Source organism: Mauremys reevesii, linkage group 7, assembly GCF_016161935.1.
Source record: "Mauremys reevesii isolate NIE-2019 linkage group 7, ASM1616193v1, whole genome shotgun sequence".
In the NCBI taxonomy this organism is placed as follows: Eukaryota; Metazoa; Chordata; order Testudines; family Geoemydidae; genus Mauremys; species Mauremys reevesii.
Window position 1 is genome coordinate 9,267,489 of NC_052629.1, and position 19,305 is coordinate 9,286,793.

The following is a 19,305-nucleotide window of genomic DNA, read 5'->3' on the forward strand; positions in this document are numbered from 1 at the left end:
TCAGTTCTGTCATACTTAAGGCTTGGTTGGGTGGCACTGGAGTTTAGCAGTGATGAAATCCTAAAGTAGTTATTGTGTTCACTTATCACCTATTAACAATTTGCATATTGCAATGCAAAGGAACAGGTTAGGATACCTGTTGCACTATAAATAGGGTGACCAGATGTCCCATTTTTATAGGGACAGTCCCGTTTTGGGGGACTTTTTCTTATATAGTCACCTATTACCTCCCACCCCCGTCCCGTTTTTTCACGGTTGCTACCTGGTCCCCCTAATTATAAATAGTTTCACTGTATCAGGGTGGACTATTAGAAGGTCCTACTGTATTTATAATTATACACCTATGCCTGTGTATGTACTGCACACGCTTGTTAGTTTAAGTGGACTAGCTGACCTCCTGAGGTCCCTTCCAACCATGATATTCTATGAAGCGGGATTAGCTGCTACACAGGCCTCTTCACAAGGGAGAATTTCATTCTGAATGAGGTAGGAATCTTGCAGAAATAATAGTATGTGATTATGTAACTACATAATTGAAAACCATACATGCGAGACAATCATAGTTCAGTTGTACATGGACAGCATGTACCTGAGAGGAATCTCTTCTAGGTGCATCTGATGAAGGGGGTTTTAGCTCACGAAAGCTTATGCCCAAATAAATTTGTTAGTCTCTAAGGTGCCACAAGGACTCCTAGTTGTTTTTACTAGGTTGCAGTATAAGATGGACTAATACCGCCTCCTGGTTTGGGGTATTTGTTTAAAGTTCAAAAAACTGGAATCGCATTCTACATTTTCTCACTTACAACACAGTATTTTAAAACTTGTCTCGTGTCCAGCTTCCCCAGTGGACGTGTCCTTTACTTCTGCTCTTGCCTCTCTTTCCCAAGTGTTTGTTCTTCAGCTGTAAAACCTGCAGCACACAGCACTGGGGCTAGAACATTTTTAATAGTGTGAGTGCTGAAAACTAGACCCCTTACCCCTGTCTGTGCCCCCCCCCTCACGAGCTGGGGCCTGGAGCAGAGCCATGTCTCCGGGAGGGGGCACCCGGACAGGGTTAAGGGGGCCGAGGCTGGGGTCACAACTGGGGGCAGGTGTGGGGCCAGGAATGGAGTCCCAGGTGCAGGGCTGGCAGCTGGGACCCTGGGCTGGGGGCCCGCGTGTGGGGCCAGGAGCTGAGCCCCACCTAAAACCTAGGGGTGCTGCAGCACCCTCTGCACCCCTAGTACCCACATCTATGGCACACACGGGGGTGGGGGTTTTAACATTGCAGCATCCAGATGTAGAAATGTGAAAAAGGTTCTTTTCCCGGTGGAATTTGGCAGGCGCTATAGACAGACAGGTGTGACAACTTTGGAGTTGGCATTATGTTCCTGTACTTGATAGGGCTGCTAATGAGCTATTTTATGCTTCCTTGCTGTATTGGATGCTGTTACAATTCTGAGGATGGTCTCAGGTTTCCTTTTGGGACTATGGTTATTCACAATTTCTCTGGAGATCTATGAGTAGGCTCTTTCATGGTACTCTAAATTGAAGTCTTTTCAGATGCTCACATTTATTTAACAGATCTGTGTGCCCACCCATACATACACTGCATGCTGAATCGTTGTGCACTGAATTATTTTCTTTGTGTCTCATGTGAAGGAATTCCACAGCTTAATTGACTGTGTGGTAAACCAAACTGAACGATAGTGCTGATAACAATTGTGCATTGCAAATGCCCTATTAATAATAATAATAATAATTAATACACAAGTATTCATTTCTCCTGGAACTTTGTGAAAGTTCTATTCTGCACATCATATGTATAGGAGGATAAAAAAGATTATGCGTCAATTTTAGAGGTCCTTAATTAGGTTTTAACTCAGATTTCATAGTAGTTTTGCCTCGCTATGGTCTGAATAAACATTTTGGGATTTGGTCAGACCTAAATTAGAAATGGGATGTTTTATTAATGAAGATGCCCATAGTTCTTTAAGTGCAGTAATATTATTGGCCTGTATTACTTTAATGAACACACCCCTTTGATCTACCAGCATCTGAAAATGGGACAAAGAATTCAAACTGAATAGTAAAATGTTCAGTTGGAAGGGTAAAATTATTGTTTGTCCATTTTTTAGACTATCCAATAACATTTGCTATAACTTCTCAACGTGTGTGATGTAAATAATTTTCAATCGACAAAGCATGAACATCCAGTTTTCTTGCAAAAACATGGAAATGGGTCTGCACTTCTATTAATGAATAAAATTCCCAAACCATCCTACACAGATTTGTGCACTGCAGCAGACTTCTACTGATAAAATACGTTCTCATGCTTCCGCCTGAGGATCAAATGTATTCATGTTTTGATAGTATCCATAACATGATAGACGCTGTCTACACAAACAGGAAGATAAAGTCACACTCTGAAGAATTTACAGTCTAAGAAGACAAGCAACATACAAAGGGGGAGGGGGAGAGAGAAAAGAATATACCCCAAATGTCTTTTCATACACTTCTTTAATGTATATTTCATGCAGTGTTTTAAAAATCTGCTATACCTGACTACTCTGCTCCTCAATTTATCCAGTTTGTTGTAGGCATTGTGAAAGAAATAAATCATGAGGAGGGACCTGAGGAAGGCAGTGGGCTTATGTGTAAGTTCAGAGTGGGCATTCCATGCAGAAGGAGCAGGGTGAAAGAAGTTGTGAAGATGATTGTAAGAGAAGTGGACAAGGAGGATAGCATCACTGATGAGGTAGAAAAGATGAGGGTGATGCGAGAAGAGGCAAGAGTGGATAAGAAGCTGTGAAGGGCACTGAAAGTGGGGGTAAAAAGCATGGACTTGATATAGTGGTAAGTATGGAGCCATTAGAGATTCAAAAAGGAAGGTGATATGGTCAGAGCAGCGGACAAGGATCTTAGCAGCCATGTTTTGAATGGATTGGGGGGGCGATATGGGTGTTGGGGATGTGAGAGGAAATGAAGTTGCTGTAATTAAGACAGAAGACGAGCATTTGGACAAGTTCTAGTGTCAGGGCTAGAAAGAAAAGATGTATCTGAATTATATTATGGAGGAAGAAGTAGGAAAATTTGAACATGGGAAGGAGGAGAGGAGGGGATTATGGAAGAGGCATGGTGGGACTCCTAAAGAGCAGGAACAGAACCAGCTGAAAGAGATACTGATGGAATGACAACAGATAGGAGGAAAACCAGGAGAAGATGGAACCACAAAAGGCAAGGGAGGACAAACTGGCAAAGGAGAGGAGGGTATGATCATAATTGTGAAAAGCAGCAGGAGCTCAAGAAGATGGACAGTGTAGTAGTTGTTTGTTATCGTCTGATAGGTCATCTCTCCAGGGACTATTTTCTGCTCTCCTTACAGGCAGAGTAACTTCATAGAATAGAATCATAGAATATCAGGGTTGGAAGAGACCTCAGGAGGTCATCTAGTCCAACCCCCTGCTCAAAGCAGGACCAACCCCAACTAAATCATCCCAGCCAGGGCTTTGTCAAGCCTGACCTTAAAGACCACTAAGGAAGGAGATTCCACCACCTCCCTAGGTAACGCATTCCAGTTCCTCACCACCCTACTAGTGAAAAAGTTTTTCCTAATGTCCAACCTAAACCTCCCCCTCTGCAACTTGAGACCATTACTCCTTGTTCTGTCATCTTCTACCACTGAGAACAGTCTAGATCCATCCTCCTTGGAACCCCCTTTCAGGTAGTTGAAAGCAGCTATCAAATCCCCCCCCATTCTTCTCTTCTGCAGGCTAAACAATCCCAGTTCCCTCAGCCTCTCCTCATAAGTCATGTGCTCCAGCCCCCTAATCATTTTTGTTGCCCTCCGCTGGACTCTCTCCAATTTATCCACATCCTTCTTGTAGTGTGGGGCCCAAAACTGGACACAGTACTTCAAATGAGGCCTCACCAGTGCTGAGTAGAGGGGAATGATCACATCCCTCGATCTGCTGGAAATGCCCCTACTTATACAACTCAAAATGCCATTAGCCTTCTTGGCAACAAGGGCACACTGCTGACTCATATTCAGCTTTTCGTTCACCGTAACCCCTAGGTCCTTTTCCGCAGAACTGCTGCCCAGCCATTCGGTTCCTAGTCTGTAACAGTGCATGGGATTCTGCCGTCCCAAGTGCAGGACTCTGCACTTGTCCTTGTTGAACCTCATCATATTTCTTTTGGCCCAATCCTCTAATTTGTCTAGGTCCCTCTGTATCCTATCCCTACCCTCCAGCGTATCAACCACTCCTCCCAGTTTAGTGTCATCTGCAAACTTGCTGAGGGTGCAGTCCACACCATCCTCCAGATCGTTAATGAAGATATTGAACAAAACCGGCCCCAGCACCGACCCTTGGGGCACTCCACTTGATACCGGCTGCCAACTAGACATGGAACCATTTATCACTACCCGTTGAGCCCAACCATCTAGCCAGTTTTCTATCCACCTTACCGTCCATTCATCCAGCCCATACTTCTTTAACTTGCTGGCAAGAATACTGTGGGAGACTGTATCAAAAGCTTTGCTAAAGTCTAGAAATAGCACATCCACTGCTTTCCCCTCATCCACAGAGCCGGTTATCTCATCATAGAAGGCAATTAGGTTAGTCAGGCATGACTTGCCCTTGGTGAATCCATGCTGACTGTTCCTAATCACTTTCCCCTCCTTTAAGTGGTTCAAAATTGATTCCTTGAGGACCTGCTCCATGATTTTTCCAGGGACTGAGGTGAGACTGACTGGCCTGTAGTTCCCTGGATCTTCCTTCTTCCCTTTTTTAAAGATGGGCACTACATTAGCTTTTTTCCAGTCATCCGGGACCTCCCCCGATCACCATGATTTTTCAAAGATAATGGCCAATGGCTCTGCAATCTCATCGGCCAACTCCTTTAGCACCCTCGGAAGCAGTGCATCCGGCCCCATGGATTTGTGCTCGTCCAGCTTTTCTAAATAGTCCCGAACTACTTCTTTCTCCACAGAGAGCTGGTCACCTCCTCCCCTTACCGTGCTGCAGAGTGCAGTTGTCTGGGAGCTGACCGTGTCTGTGAAGACAGAGGCAAAAAAAGCATTGAGTACACTAGCTTTCTCCACATCCTCTGTCACTAGGTTCCCTCCCTCATTCAGCAAGGGGCCCACACTTTCCTTGACTTTCTTCTTGTTGCTAACATACCTGAAGAAACCCTTCTTGTTACTCCTAACATCTCCGGCTAGCTGCAACTCCAAGTGTGATTTGGCCTTCCTAATTTCACTCCTGCATGCCTGAGCAATACTTTTACACTCCTCCCTGGTTATTTGTCCAATCTTCCACTTCTTGTAAGCTGTTTTTTTGTGTTTAAGACGAGCAAGGATTTCACTGTTAAGCCAAGCTGGTCGCCTGCCATATTTACTTTTCTTCCTACACATCGGGATGGTTTGTTCCTGCAACCTCAATAAGGTTTCTTTAAAATACAGCCAGAACACTTCATGTGTTCTGACAGGTTTCAGAGTAGCATCCGTGTTAGTCTGTATCTGTAAAAAGAACAGGAGTATTTGTGGCACCTTGGAGACTAACAAATTTATCAGGTCATCTTAATTAATTAGCCTCTTAGAGCTGGTATGACATCTTCTCTGTATGTATATATATACTCTTCTTATATGTTCCATTCTATGTATCCGATGAAGTGGGCTGTAGCCCATGAAAGCTTATGCTCAAATAAATTTGTTAGTCTCTAAGGTGCCACAAGTACTCCTGTTCTTGATATATTCTATCTCTGTCTACTAACATACTGTATTATTTAATTGTATCCACACTTTGCAGCATTTCAGATACTTAACCTCTTTTTCGGAATAATCAGGAGTAGCATACAGAGGGAATCTCTTTCCGTATTTTTCTTACTTGTGTACACAGATCTTATTGAAGAGGGTAATTGTTTTAAGTGGCTAACAACCTTATGCATTTGCTACTTACTTCAGTCAGACATCCCCATCTAGTGGTGAGTAGGTCTTCATTAACAGTCCTCTTTTGGGGACGAATGATGCTGTGCAGACCCTATATGCCCATTCACATCTCCCTAGCATTTTTACTTTATAACACCAGGTATTTGCCTTAACGCTTTATGTTTCTGTGTCTTACACTTTTACAAGTGCATTCACACCTGGAGCTTCTACTGTTAACTGTGACAGTGTCTTACACATTCATCAGCTTCTGCGTAGAGAAGTTTCTCCTGAATCCCTTAGCACCTGGCCCTTTCTTTGTTTTAGTTGTGTCATACTTCATTGGAGCTTATTAACCTCAGAAATATTGTTGGGGTATCCACCTTCTTCCTACACCTCAGTTGTGTCGAATTTTAGTCACCCATCTGGTGAATACAAATCTAACTTTCCTGACTTCTCTATAAAAACCTTGAGGCCTTTCTCTTCTGAATCTTTTTCAAATTGTCGGTCTCCATGTGATACTGTTGGTTTAGCGTATACTGTTGCAAATACTCACTTTGGTCTCATCTTGCCATTCTAAATTAGTATTGCAAATTGCTGTCATGCAGATTTTAGCCAGAACCACATAATCTACTCCCAGGTTGAATTCTGCCATGATGTATCTGGATTAAGAGACACAGAGGCCCATTCTTACTCCCGTTGGAGGCAATGACAAAATTTCCATTGAGTCCAATAGCTGCAGAAGAAGGTACATTGTAGATTTTGCGCCCCCCCCCCCCGCTCTCCCCACACACATTTTCTTATGTTTGGATCGGCCCCCTCTCCTTCCACATCATTCCAACATCAGTAATAATGTTGTTTACAGAGCCAAGGGAGAGAATGGATTCAAGGCTCTGTGTAAGACTTTGTTGTTAAGGTCAGTTCACTTCTGACAATTTTAGATTTTCCTTTTTTTTTTATGGTTATTTTTCTCTGTTTTCTTTTGTTTGGCAAACTGAATGGTGCGTCCTCCCCTTGGCTACTGAGCCCAGATCTAGTTCAGTTAGTTAAAGTTCTGGACAGAGTCCTAGATACTTCACGATAGAAACTGATAATCTGAAACACATTTACAGTAGAACCCCGTTTATCCAAGCCTCCATTATCTGGCTCCTGTATTAACCGAACCAGGCAGCGGGGCTCGGGCAGTCACCCCCGCCGCCCTCGGGGCTGATAGCTGGAGTCCCGCCACCCCACTGCCCACGGAGCTAACAGCCCGAGCTCCGCTGCCCGTGGGGCTTAAACTCTTTGCCTATTCTTCGGATTATACAAATTTTGGATTATCTGATTTGGCCCTGGTCCCAATTACATCGGATAAGTGGGGTTCCGCTGTGTTTTATTGCAGAAATTTTCAGAGTGCAAAAGCAGCATATTCTTTTCCCTTAAATCAAGATTCCTATGTGAAAAATAAATTGCTGCATTATTAAAAGGAACAATAGTTTATTAAAGCAACTAGCACATTAAACAAACTGAAAATAGAGAACAGTCCTCCCTCCTGACTGTGCAAAGAAATCAGTGCCACATCTGTTGAAAAACAACAAAATGGCAAGATAGAATAAGGTCAGCAACTAGTACAGTGTCTTAACCTTTAATTAAATGATGAAATCACAATCAAAATTAACAAGGGTATAAAGTAGCATTTTACAAAGACAAAGGATAACAACAATCATTTAACTTTTGAGCTTCGTTTTTCCACGGTTCTTGGTGAAAAACTAACTATTTTAGATTTTTCACGTTAAAGTCCAAATTTTCTTCAGTTTCACCACAACCCACCAACATAAGCCACATGCTGCTAGAGATATAAGGATTTGCTACTTTCCTGTTTCAGTGACAGGTCAGCTCATTCAGTCAAGAGAAATGGAGCAAGAAACGTGGCTAGGATTTGTCACATGGCCAGGTGGTGGAAAAACCATTGGAACCACATGGTCCCTCCTGACTAGCACAACAGAAACTGTAAGGGATCATGCACACGTACACAGGTAAGGCGATCTCATCACTCAAAGGTAGAAGTTGAGTTACTAGACCACCAGAGAGGAAAGACACAATCACATACATTTCATGGCAGCAAGTTCAGACATGTGAATCACAAGTTAGTCATGACAAAAGCCTAGTTTATTCCCATGCTAATGCAGCTGCAGGCCACTTTTTCCATTCTAGTTGTCTACAAGGATGAGCCTTCCACCACAGATAAGACTGTGTCACTGTCTTTATAGGTGTCAGTGGCAGGAAACTTTTCCTGATATTGAGACTAGATTTTCATTTTCTACATTTTATTCCAGTACTTCTTTTAGTACCAATGGCATTGCAGGGTGCAATCCAGACCAGCGAGGGGCTGTGTCACCACTTGCCCTGCAACCTGGGGTGCCTCCCAATGCTTTGCTGTGGTAGCTCCCAACCCAGCCTCCTCACAAGCAGCCAAACACCAGGCAGGTCCCACCCTGAGTGTCTGTGTAAAGCCACAGCCCTGGTCCAGCAGTTCTGACCCCAGCAGCCTGTCAGGAAACACCAGCCACCCTCTGGCTTTTGGCAGCCCTGGTTACTACTTGCCTGGCGACCCCAACACCTTCCCAGTCCCAGATTTCCCCCCAAAACCACGTGTTCTGCACTGTTCATCTCTCTCCGGGGCAGTCCAGATTTATGAGGTCCATTGCCCCTCTCGGGCTCAACATACAACAGTCTCCTGCCCTAAAGGGAGTTACCCAACCAAGCCACAACACTGGAATCATTTTAATTAAATAACAAAACAAGTTCATTTAGCTATAAAGTGAGAGATTTTAAGTGAGTACAGGTAATGAAGCATTAAAGTTAGAAATGGTTACAAGAGAAATAAAGATAAAATGCTTTCTGGACTTAACAAATTAGACTTGGTTCACGGTAAAGGTCTTACCGCATTTTCAGTACATTGCTGACCAAACTCTCAGGCCAGGATCTGCTCCCAAAGTCCAATGGCTGTTCCTTTTGTCGTCTTAGCTAAACGGAGAGAGATGGATAGGGAGAGAGAAACTGGGGTGTTTTTTGCCCCTCACAGTCTCCCTTTGTGATGCATTTTCCTGAGAGTGACCCCTACATACAGCTGAGAGCAAGGAGACATGGCACCTGGTGGGGGAGAGGCTTGCTAAGTTGTTTGTAGATGCAGATCTGTGTGTTCCTGTCCTGCTTCCTTGCCAAAGAATGGCCACTTGATAGGTGATGTCTCCTCAGCTTTAATGACACCTGTCTAGAGGTGTCAACTCTTGTCTTTGTCTTTGAGAAACAGGTTTACCCACTCCCCAGACTTGTCTGGGAAACACACTTCAGTCATGATTTCAGCTTATGTTCATAACTTCACGTACAATATTGATAACTTCACATATAATGACCAGCAAGTTATTAGTTTTCAAATGATAATTTACAAGGCATATTTTGTACAAAGATTATTAGAAGGGTGTGTAGGGTGTGAATACAAGGATGCATTCTGCCACAGTTACCCGTGGAGGGAGAGGAGTTATTTAACAGCCTTCAGACATCTATTTTGTACTTTGTCTAGTAGTACATAAACTTCAATCCTGCAACTGTATTCCTGAAGGCATAGCCTCACTGAAGTCAGAAGGGCTCTGCCCAGGTGGATTTGATTACAGGAGTAGGGCTAAAAGTTTACATTTAGTCTCAGTCTCCCAAGCCCTTTGGTCATTTTTGTTGTTCTTCTCTGAACTCCTTTCTGTTTGTCTACACCGGTGAATTTTCATAAAATAATTGGTTTGATCATTCTCCCATCCCTTATTTGCTTTGTATCAGGTAATGACCAAAATTTTAGTCAGCCTTACAGATGCTTGCAAAGCTTTCGTGACCTATATTAAGCATGCAGCTTTCTGTGTACAATATACTGAGCATATTACAACATCTGAAAATAATTATGGTTTTGCTATTAAACTAAACTCTGTAGCCCTCAGTCTGTCAATCCTTGTTAGTTTCTAAATGGCCGGGGAAACAAAATATTGCCTGGAGTCAGGCCCATGTTACTACCAGTGTTTCAAATGCAGGGTCGCTGTCAGTCCTTTTTTCATTTGCAATGACGGGAACTTCTCATGAAGTCCTTCTTTGGACTTGGCAAATTGGTGTCTGCACTTCTTATGATATATGGTCCGGATGAATTGCTTTCAGTGACTGGGAGTCCAGAGGTGATCTGGGAAGCCTTTGTATCGGGAAGAATATTCAAATAAAATCCTAAGAGCTCATTTAATTTCTTCCCTCCTTAGTTGGTTATTTTTGACAGCATCATCTCGTGAATTGAACTTGTTTCCTAATGAAAGCTCATTACCTGTATCCCCTTAGCAAAAGCTGAACTGATTCTCCAATACTTCAGTGTCTCCTTTCTTTAGCTGTTAATCACCATAAAAGCACTGGGTGGCAATATCAGCCAATTGGCACGTAAGTGAAGTGTTGAACTAAAAGCAATTGTGTGAAGTGGAATTATGATTTTAAAGAACAAGTTTCTTTATAAGGCATAGTGTTTATTAAAGGAACAAAAAGTAACGTAAGCCCAAAATACAAACTTTGTACAATTTTTTTTACACAAACTAATTATGAGAAATGTCATGAATTTAAATTACATTACTTTAAAATAGGTTTGTGTTTGGAATTAAACCTGCACCTCCTGCAAACTCTAACACAATAGCCTTATGCTTCTTGCAGGAAAACCAAAAAATAAAACTGACCCCTCTGAGTTTCATAGTCCAAACTCCATGAAGCACAAACTGCCCCCAAAACAAACAGTGAAAAAATAAATCAGATTTCAAATTATTTCAGGTTCAGTGAGATGTTACTGCTAAACCAAGTCAGGTCATTTTAAGAATTTGGGGCCACTGACAAAGTGGGGCTCTTGTCTATCCCCCTTCTGAATGTTGGATGTTTTTATGAAATTGTATCATGAAATTACTGTGTCATGGAAAACGTGTATAGATGTGGATCCACCATGAGCTAGCAGGGTTGTGTCGTGTCTGTGCGAGGCCAGAGACAATGTTGAATGACCAGCACTCAGCAATCCTCTCGAGGAGACTGGTGGGGGGCCATACTGGGAGGACACCAGCTAAAGGGGAGGACATGTGACCTCCCCATGTGACTCCTCCCCGGCTGATCTATAAGAAGCTGGGACAGTATTTTTCACTATGTAACAGCACCGTGTCCTACCCAATAAATATGAGTTATTCTTTTCATCTGCTCCACCCAATGAGATTCATTGTGCTCCAATAATGTACTAAGGGATGGACAAACAAATCAGGGAAAAAATAAGAACCTCTCTCCCCAATCCTTCCCTTACACAACCTGAAAAATGTCACCTATCTATCTAAAATAAACCCATTTGCTTTATGGTTAAAGAGTCCCCCAAAGATTCTAACATCCGCCCGATGGCTCCTGGCCCCTGCTGCCTCTCCCCTCCCCCATGTCCCCTCTCATCCCCACTGCCTCCCCAGGCTTCCCACCCCTGCATAAACCTCCTCCCCCGCCCCCAGACACATGGCCTCTGCTGCAGACGCCCACCTTTCCTGGCTCCCACTGCTTCCCCCAGAGCACATGGCTGTGGGTCCCTGCTGCCTCCTCCAGCCCTCCCCTATAATTCTCCCAGCCCCCATGAGTCCCCTTCCTTCCCTCCCATTGCCCCGACTCCCCAAGCTCCCTTTGCTCACCCCAGGCAGTGGAACTCAGGCAGGCTAGTCCAGGCATGTACTGAGCAGCAGGTAACAGGAGCAGCTGCAGGACCAGAAGGGGACACACAGAAAAGCTTTTCCACACCCCCTCTGGCAGAGAGCTGGGCTGACAGCCCAGTCTCCCTTTCCTGCTCTAGGCACCATCTAGTGTGGATCAGCAGGATAGCTAGCTGCTGGCACCTTTTCCATGCACACCTGCCTGCAGCTGCGCTCCGATTTCAAGTGGTAGAAATGTGCTCCACCCCCAGACATCTGGGGAAGGGCATAGGACTCTTCTTGCCCCTCCGAGGCGTCGCCGAATGGAGAGTTACCAGGAGGAGAATAAAAGAAGCAGGTGACCCCAGCACCTCAGCTGGTGTAAATTTACATTGCCTCATTTGATCTAAGCTGAAGTTTAATGGCTGGGATCTGATCTATATTTTTATTTTCATGTTGTCCCTTTGAATCAGATTGTAAGGTGGCTTAAAAACAAAGATACCACACAAAATAAATTAAAATTCTGTGGTATGAATGAGGTAAAAATGGCATTAGAAATGAACAGGGAGAGAGATGACAATACTAGGACCTTTGGATATTTTATTATCCCTTCTTGAGAGAAAGGGAATGCAAACTGGGAAGATATGTATGACTTTCAGATTGTACTCTGAATAATACTCCAACAACTACTGCCAAGAGAAACCCTTATTCCCAGGTTGACCTCATTGACTTCAGTGGGACTGCTCCCACAAATAAGGGTTATAGGATCAGATCCTTACATCACGAGTGTTGGTTTTTTTTAAGGAAACCCTGCTTTTATTCACATTTCAGTTAGCACGAAGTTCATTTATCCTTTCAACTTTGCACCTGCAAAATGCTGTTTGTGATACATCATGTATCATCCAAACCATCTCATATCAGGGATCGGCAACCTTTGGCACGCGGCCCGTGATGGAAATCCACTGGCGGGCCGGGACAGTTTGTTTACCTGCAGCGTCAGCAGGTTTGGCCGATCGCAGCTCCCACTGGCCACAGATTGCCGTTCCAGGCCAATGGGGGCTGCGGGAAGTGGCAGGGGCAGAGGGATGTGCTGGCCGCTGCTTCCCGCAGCCCCCATTGGCTTGGAGCAGCGAACCGCAGCCAGTGGGAGCTGCGATCGGCCGAACCTGTGGATGCTGCAGGTAAACAAACTGTCTCGGCCTGCCAGCGGCTTTCCCTGACAGGCTGTATGCCAAAGGTTGATGATCCCTCTCTTATATTATAAGCAGTAGTAACTAGAACATCAATTACATTACAGGAGACAATAACATGACTTTTCAGTTTCATGTTCACAAACGCGAATAATAATAAACAATCATAAATGTGAATAAGTCTAATGGAAATATATGTCTTAATAAACTGATGGACAGCCTGGGAAAAAGGAAATGATTTGATGCTTGATACTGAGGAATGAACACGAGGGGCTTTTTTTTTTTTTCCTAATTCACTCAATTAACTAGTAAGTGTGAAGGAGGAAAGATAATAAAACAAATTAACAAATGAATTTTTCCTCAGTTATGTCTTATGTAATACTAAATAAACAATCATCTTCTGATGTTTTTATGGTGCAGAGGAGTCAGTTGATCCTTTTATGTTTTCATAAAGCATATCGGTTAACTCATCTCAGTTCAGGCTGGCTGGATTACAAAGAATGCAGGTAAACTTTAATTCACTCATAATCCTTTCCATTAAAAACTCCTCAGTTTTGCACAGTGCTAACATAAGTCATTAATACCTTGTTTATTTTTTTCTTTTAAATAAAGAAGATGATGCAGTTTGGTTTGACTTTAGCTAAGTAAATAGCTAAGCAAAGTCCATTTATTCAGGTCTGAATACTAGTGACCTCAGAGCAGAATTTTCAGAAGTCTTCTTGACCCATCGATAACTTCACACACTCAGCAGCTGACCTCTCAGCAATCTGCTGCACATTAGCCATCCATCTTCTTGCTGGTCATTCCCTGCAGTGCTGACCTGACACCATTCTCTCCATTATAACCTTTTCAAAGTTAATTCTATCTCTACACCAAATCACATACATTTGTGCCTGTTGATTTCTGACAGCAGAGTCCACTTCCCTCCAATAATATTTCTAACGTAAGCATTTGTCATCTTTCCCATCCACCAGACACACAAGAGTGTTTGCCAGCACCACATCTGCAAAGCTTCAATTTTCTTCTTGTCAGAAGCATTAGTTTCCCAGAATTCACATCCATAAGTCTGAGTCTCCATGGAAAAAAACAAACTTTTCACCAATCAAACCTTCTTACATTGTGAGATGCCACAGATCTTTCAAACTTTCGTAAGGGAGCCTATGGCTGAGCGAGCCATCCCTATTCGTTTTCTGATTTCTTTGGAGAAGACTCGTTGGTTGAATATGTGTGATCCCAGATAATAAATTCTTAAATGACTTTAGCAACAGGTAGGAAAATGTGAGAATTACATATTGCATACTCGTCAGATTTTGCAGTCTTTATCAGCATAAGTGCCCTCTGGAACAATCACAGTATAACAGTTATTAAAATGATGGGCATAGGTTTGGTTTGGTTTTCTAAGTTTCTGGCACTGCTCTTGCAGTTTTATAAGCCTGATCTATATATCCACTTCCGCATTGAAAACCAAGGTTTCTTGGAGTAAATTGTCAGGCAGTTCATCTTTAGTTTCAGCTGGTAGCCCTGATAAGAAAGCCTACTAAGATACTGCCACAAAGTTTTCTTAAGATTAGTTTTTAAAAAACACAGTTTTGTCATGAATCACCTTGCTCACATATGCCTTGATATTTCTGTCTTCTGTTTAACCCCTGTGTTATCTTCTTAGGGCAGCTGTAAATCTGCCTCTAGTCTTGCTTTCAAACCTCTCAAACCTTCAAACTGCAGAATCAGGTTTAAAACCCCATACATCGTTCGTTGCTTTCGCTCTCACTCTCTCCTCAGCTGAGATTGGGGGGGCTGAAAAGCCCTCCACTGTGCTTCCCGTATTCTCAGCTCCAGATCATTACTCTTCATAAGAAGAAAATGTGAAGTGCACTAAAGAAGGGAGTCCTGTGATGCCAATCTGTCTGTCACCCTTCTGTCCACCACCTTGGTGGAGTCTGCCAAGTCTATATCAGAATTAGGAAGAATGTCCAGCCTTGATGGAATTTGGGCCAGTCATCCAATCAGAAGCTCTGAGAACTGTCCATCTGGCTACCTAGGAAACAGACACTTGCATTTCATGGCTAGTGAACATTTGGTTCCATGATAATTAAGATTATCTGTGCTTCCATCTTCTTGCTGAAATTGCAAACTACTAACGCTCCGAATCCTGGAAAAGCTTGTGTTTAATCCTGCCTAGCCAACTACCAGTTTCCAGACTTGTTTTTCTTGGAAAGTTTATTAAGCAGGTGATGGCTGCAAGCTCCAGCAGCCCCTGCCTTCTGCCAGTGTCTTGATTACTGCAAAATCTGATTTCACACCGGGCCATGGTAAAAACAATTCTGTGATGTCACTTGTTGATGACCTTCTCCTGGCCTTAGATGAAAACAGATAGTTAATAGGAAAGTTTAGAGAATTGGTTTCTCCAAAGTAACAGATCTCCACCTGTGATCCTGGGAGCACTTGCTGGTGGTCCATGGAAAGCTGATTGATCATGTGGTGTTAACGCTACTTGTTTTCAGTTGCTAAATCACACTAAACATACATTAAATATTTTCCTAATACTAATTATTGTTTACTAAGTGTTGTAGTAGCCGCAGGGATAGCATATGGGGGTCAGGTCAGCAGAAGGAATCTTGCAGATCTGCTTAATTGTCTGTTGGTGAACTGATAATTTAAAAAGAATAGGAGTATTTGTGGCACCTTAGAGACTAACAAATTTATTTGAGCATAAGCTTTCGTGGGCTACAGACCACTGCATGAAGCTGTAGCCCACGAAAGCTTATGCTCAAATAAATTCCTTGTCTCTAAGGTGCCACAAGTGCTCCTATTCTTTTTGCGGATACAGGCTAACACGTCTTTACTGACCTCCAGTATAACACAGGCTATAGAATGTCACCAAGTTTCCCCTGTAGATTACCTGGAGGTAGTATGGCTTAGTGGATAGAGCTCTCAATTTCTATTCCTGATTTGCCACTGGCCTGCTGAGTGACCTTGGGCAAGTCATTTTAACTGCTTTGTGCGTCAGTTTCCCCATCTGTGAAATGGGGATAATAATACTGACCTCCTTTGTAAAGCATGTTGTTATATAAATAACTCTATTCGTTGGTATATAAGAGCTAGGTATTATTATTATTACATTATATATGATCCCAACCTTGTAGCTCAGAGGAGACAGAATATGTGGCCCTGAGAGCTTGCAGTGATTGTAACTGCTGCAGTCCATAGTTTTGTCTGTGGATGGTTTAAATGGATCTGAATGGTATTTTCCATCTTCAATTTCTTCTTCATTATGCAAATTTGACAGACTACTTAAATGTTCCTGAGGGCAGGTATGGGCCCTGTTCACATATGTAACAATGACCGTTGTTACCCCATCAATCCTCTAGATGGTATTTCTAGTTTGCTATTTACTGTGTGGGGTATTGATGCATAAGAAAGCCCCTCTTGCTTTCCTGTATGTTGTAAGCAAGTTGGATGAGGAATTAGTCTGTCTTAGGTTTGTTTAAGGCAGCTGGGTTGCTGTCCCATGGACAGACTAACCTAGGGTACAATACTGACCCCAGAAAGGCTATTAATATTTTTAAAGAATTTGTTTGAGTCTCTTACTATAAGAAAGCCTAGAGAATAACCACTCAATGAGAGTATGAATTTGTGCTGTGCTGTGTGTGACAGTTCGACATGAAATTTGCTCAGAGTATTCTCTTCCCTCCTCTCTCTTGCAGAACACACTCTTTATTACTAATCAATGAATTGAGGTTAAAATTGGAGCTGGGCTCGCTTTGGATCAAACCCAATTACAGTCTGAAGACTAGTACATTTTTACTGTGATTTTTTTCATAGGAACGACATACAATATATATACTCATGCTTGGAATGATAGATTTTTATCAGTAAATTTAAATAAACATTGATTTCACTGTACACACACAAACTGACAAAAAAAAATCCATCAATAACAATCAAAATTTACCGATAGGCAAAGTAAGAAAAATGCTGCTTAAGACCTTATTAGAGTTTGATTTAAGGCTGTTTATTTAGTATATTTTGACATATTATGTTGGCAGTTTGTTTTAATTGTTATAAAGCTTTAACTTTTTGAATCTGTGTCTATGTCATTAAATGATTGTCTGACCCCCCATAATTTCCCACCCCTGTGAAAATTTAAATTGATAAAAATTGATAAAAGCTTAAAAATAAACATTGACATTATGCATCAAAGTTGTAAATAAAAACAAATTCTTCCAAGCTTACATGTACGATAGGAACATAGGAATTCCTATAGTGGATCATACCATCATTCTGTCCAGCCCACTAGCCTCTCTCTGACAATGGCCGGTACCAGATGCTTCAAAAGAAGGTGAAATAAACTTTGAAGTAGGCATGGTATTGTAGACCAATAGGGAAATTTAATCCTAACTACCATTATTCAAGAGTGCCTTATGCCCTGAAGCGTAAGGTCTTATATTTCCTCCAGACTTTGGGTTTGCCAGAGAATATACTGCATAATACTGTCCCTCCAAACTGGAAAATCATGCAAAACATATTCAGCAAAATTTCCTGACTAGTGAATCAGTCGGCTTTGATGTTACTCTCCCTATGCTTGCAAGCAGTTTAATTCAGGAGGGTGTGGAAGAGAAGACAGAACAAGAGGGGCAAAGTTTCTTGTTTTCCGAGTGTTACACAGGGAATAGTGTGGTGTCCCACATACAACCACTGCTCTTCACCAGCTGGTTGTACTGCCCTTGGCTGACTGACTTCTCCATTTGTGACAGGTTTCAGAGCGGTAGCCGTGTTAGTCTGTATCAGTAAAAAGAACAGGAGCACTTGTGGCATAGTACATATTTATTTGGGCATAAGCTTTTGGGTTTTAGCCCATGAAAGCTTATGCCCAAATAAATTTGTTAGTCTCTAAGGTGCCACAAGTACTCCTTGTTCTTTCTCCATTTGTGACTTCTGCTCTGCCGGATTGAGTTTGTCCTGTACTGCATTACTTCGTCTTCCATTTTGTTCACACTACAGGTGGTCTTAATGACTTTCTCTTACATCCACTGCAATTGAAGAAGAGCCTATGAACTCCCTTGGGCCAGAGTCTAACCAACTCCTGCAGGTGCCATATTACCCTAAGAGAAAGGCACGCATGCTGGAAGATCATATGTGTGGATGTTGTTGAAACTAGACAACAATTCCCATCTGAAAACAGTGAAATGGCTCCCAGGTCTAACTTTACACAGCGAGGATTATGGGGCTATACGGTCACTAATCCATCTCTCAACTTGATTAACTTTCAAAAATAAAACAAAGCAGGGAGTCTTGCAGGGTAATTTTTTCATCCTTTTAAAGTGAGGCTGCGAGGGGAATGGAAAGAGGCATTGTAATGCAGTTTGACACAGTTTTATGCTGAGGGGCAGATCTCTCTATGGGATAAAACCAGCCTCCGTAGTTCAGCACAGATTTGTTTGAATTCAGTAGCTAGGCAAAGAGATAACATTCCACAACAGTGAAGTTTGCCAGATTATCTGAAATGTTGTGATTTGGTGAGGGTTGCCAACCCTCCTGCTTTCACCAGTAGCCCCCTGGAATCTCCTGGAATCATGCTCCATCACCCAGAGGCTACTTCAGCCAAACTGGGAGATTTTGGGTGCTAATAGTCTGGTGCAGCAGAGGAGCTAAGGCAGGCTTTCTTACCTGCCTTGGCTCCGTGCGTTCCCAGAAGCGGCCAGCACCATCCCTGCAGCCCCTGGGGAGAGGGGGCAGGAGATCTCCGCACGCTGCCACCACCCTGAGCGCCGACTCTGCAGCTCCCATTGGCCGGGAACTGCACCCCAACCACCTGCCCAGCCTAGGGCCTGCACCCAAACTCTCTCCCAGAGTCTGCACCTGCACCCTCTCCCATACCTCAACCCTCTGCCCCAGCCCAGAGCCGCCACCCAAACTCCCTCCCAGAGCCCCCCCTGCACCCAAAATCCCTACCAGAGTCCACACCCCCTCCCACACCCCAACCCTCTGCCCCAGCCCAGAGCCGCCACCCAAACTCCCTCCCAGAGCCTGCACCCCGCACCCCCTCCCACACCCCTGCCCCAGCCTGGTGAAAGTGAGTGAGGGTCGGGGAGAGCAAGCGACGGAGGAAGGGGAGATTGAGTGAGCAAGGGTGGGGCCTCAGAGAAGGGGTGAGGCAGGGGGATGGCCTCATGGAAGGGGCAGGGCAAATGTCTTTAGGTTTGCGCGATTAGCCAGTTGGCAATCCTAGATTTAGGGCCCTTTTTAACCCTAGGTACTGAGTGAAATGGAAATGGTTTACAATAGGTGAAAATCTGGGCAATGGTCAAGGGCATCTATATGGCTGAACAGCTGAATCTTTGCCTGTGCTAGGACTAACTACACCAGGCCCGGCCTTCATACTGGATAACATTTTCTGCAATCAAATTGCTTACGTTGCTTGTGTTGCTTTACTCCGTCATCCACCCATTTTGGCTTGGTAGGAGAAACACAACCAGTGTTGATACAATAAACACACCCATGCTACAGACTGGCT

The 19,305-nt window shown here is 43.3% G+C and overlaps 1 protein-coding gene across 7 annotated transcripts in view; it reads left to right on the plus strand.

The window, feature by feature from the left end:
* The window catches only part of RBM20 (RNA binding motif protein 20), a 163,430-nt gene that overhangs the window by 84,530 nt on the left and 59,595 nt on the right, over positions 1–19,305 (plus strand). The gene's annotated exons all lie outside the window — the stretch shown is intronic.